The sequence below is a fragment of the Ceratina calcarata genome, unplaced genomic scaffold (assembly GCF_001652005.2).
Source record: "Ceratina calcarata isolate Rehan_Ccalc_2016 unplaced genomic scaffold, ASM165200v1 scaffold197, whole genome shotgun sequence".
Lineage (NCBI taxonomy): Eukaryota > Metazoa > Arthropoda > Insecta > Hymenoptera > Apidae > Ceratina > Ceratina calcarata.
In genome coordinates, this window is record NW_017141270.1 from 143,695 (window position 1) to 146,568 (window position 2,874).

Consider the following 2,874-nt stretch of genomic DNA (forward strand, 5'->3'; position numbering starts at 1 on the left):
TTCTAATATAACTATAATACATCGTTTGACTAATAATGATTCTATGTTGTCACTCCGAATTCTAATGCTGAGCATCGTATTTTATCTGTCCGAGTGAAACTGAAGAATTGTACCTAAGCAAAAAACTGTTTAATTGGATCTGGCGATAAGAACGAATCAATCTCTCGGAAATGAACAGCGGTAACAGTAATTCCGGCATTAATTAAAATTCCTTGCTGTGACAAAGGACCGCTCTAACAACGAGCAACTCTTTCCGTCGCATAAATTGGCCCTCTTACGAAAACAGAAGCAGAAAAGGAAACGAGGTTGACTGGCTGAGTCCGCCGTGTACCGAGCGACCGACTCGTGAAAGGCAGCGCGATTAATATACAAGCAGAATTAATTAGCATGGGACGCAGGACGCGGAGCACAGAGTGGGAGGGGAAGGGACGGTTGGCAGGAGGATAAAAAGAAGAACGTAAAGCGGAACGGTCGAGGGAATCGTCAGGTTTTTCTTGAAGAGAGACCGGCTTTAACGCGAGCCCCTTTAATCCGCCTCGACGTTGCCGTCGCGGCAACACATCTACCGATGGGGCGGCGGGTGGCTCGCCCGGACGAGGGGTGGTTCCGCTCACGTATTCACGTAATTTCTTGATCGGGGCAAAAGAAATTGTATTTAAATGGACCATGCAAATCCGCGGGGTCGCCGCATTACGTGCACCGAGGAATCCTGTTATGCTAATTCCCCCGGGTAACGTTTCGCGTTTCCCCAAACGACTCCTCGATCCCTATTAAACATTCCACGCGTTGTTCGATCAATTCTTAAGATTGTTTTGACTACCTCGAATACACCGCGTCGCAGCTAGTAAATACACCTCGGTCTCGTAAGAAATATTTGATAGGTTTCAACGTGTATTCTAACGGAACGGGGTCTCTATTGTACCGATCGATTAATCAATCACGTCGAACCGGTAGTTACTCGGCGAACGAGATATTTTGCTCGGACGCAAGAAACGACTGGATGGAATCCCGCAATCGGGTAACGTCGGGCTGATTCAGAGGCACAATGATCGCAGCCGCATGACGGCTGATGAGTGGCGAGATTAAGGCGCGGCGAACCTCGTAAACGGTCGTACACGCCGCGACTAATTATGAAATTTAATTAAAGCGGCCGGCCCACGTACGTGTGCGGCTCTTGAAGGTGCGCGAACCGACGCTACCATTTAGCGGTGCACTAATTCAGCCTTCATTTATCTGGCGCTTACCGTGGGAATTCGAGGGAAGAGCGAGAGAGCAACGGCGACGTCGCGTCTTCTCGCCGTTCTCTGCCTGACCGCGAACCATCGTCGAGCTTTGCATACTTTTTGGCACGTTGCTCCCCGCGGAATCGCGCTGACCTAAGAAGAACTGCCATCTCTTGATCCTGCATCGCCTAAATGCCGTGGCATTAGAATGACCGAAATTGTCATGAATTCTAATATAACTATAATACATCGTTTGACTAATAATGATTCTATGTTGTCACTCCGAATTCTAATGCTGAGCATCGTATTTTATCTGTCCGAGTGAAACTGAAGAATTGTACCTAAGCAAAAAACTGTTTAATTGGATCTGGCGATAAGAACGAATCAATCTCTCGGAAATGAACAGCGGTAACAGTAATTCCGGCATTAATTAAAATTCCTTGCTGTGACAAAGGACCGCTCTAACAACGAGCAACTCTTTCCGTCGCATAAATTGGCCCTCTTACGAAAACAGAAGCAGAAAAGGAAACGAGGTTGACTGGCTGAGTCCGCCGTGTACCGAGCGACCGACTCGTGAAAGGCAGCGCGATTAATATACAAGCAGAATTAATTAGCATGGGACGCAGGACGCGGAGCACAGAGTGGGAGGGGAAGGGACGGTTGGCAGGAGGATAAAAAGAAGAACGTAAAGCGGAACGGTCGAGGGAATCGTCAGGTTTTTCTTGAAGAGAGACCGGCTTTAACGCGAGCCCCTTTAATCCGCCTCGACGTTGCCGTCGCGGCAACACATCTACCGATGGGGCGGCGGGTGGCTCGCCCGGACGAGGGGTGGTTCCGCTCACGTATTCACGTAATTTCTTGATCGGGGCAAAAGAAATTGTATTTAAATGGACCATGCAAATCCGCGGGGTCGCCGCATTACGTGCACCGAGGAATCCTGTTATGCTAATTCCCCCGGGTAACGTTTCGCGTTTCCCCAAACGACTCCTCGATCCCTATTAAACATTCCACGCGTTGTTCGATCAATTCTTAAGATTGTTTTGACTACCTCGAATACACCGCGTCGCAGCTAGTAAATACGCTCGGTCTCGTAAGAAATATTTGATAGGTTTCAACGTGTATTCTAACGGAACGGGACTCTATTGTACCGATCGATTAATCAATCACGTCGAACCGGTAGTTACTCGGCGAACGAGATATTTTGCTCGGACGCAAGAAACGACTGGATGGAATCCCGCAATCGGGTAACGTCGGGCTGATTCAGAGGCACAATGATCGCAGCCGCATGACGGCTGATGAGTGGCGAGATTAAGGCGCGGCGAACCTCGTAAACGGTCGTACACGCCGCGACTAATTATGAAATTTAATTAAAGCGGCCGGCCCACGTACGTGTGCGGCTCTTGAAGGTGCGCGAACCGACGCTACCATTTAGCGGTGCACTAATTCAGCCTTCATTTATCTGGCGCTTACCGTGGGAATTCGAGGGAAGAGCGAGAGAGCAACGGCGACGTCGCGTCTTCTCGCCGTTCTCTGCCTGACCGCGAACCATCGTCGAGCTTTGCATACTTTTTGGCACGTTGCTCCCCGCGGAATCGCGCTGACCTAAGAAGAACTGCCATCTCTTGATCCTGCATCGCCTAAATGCCGTGGC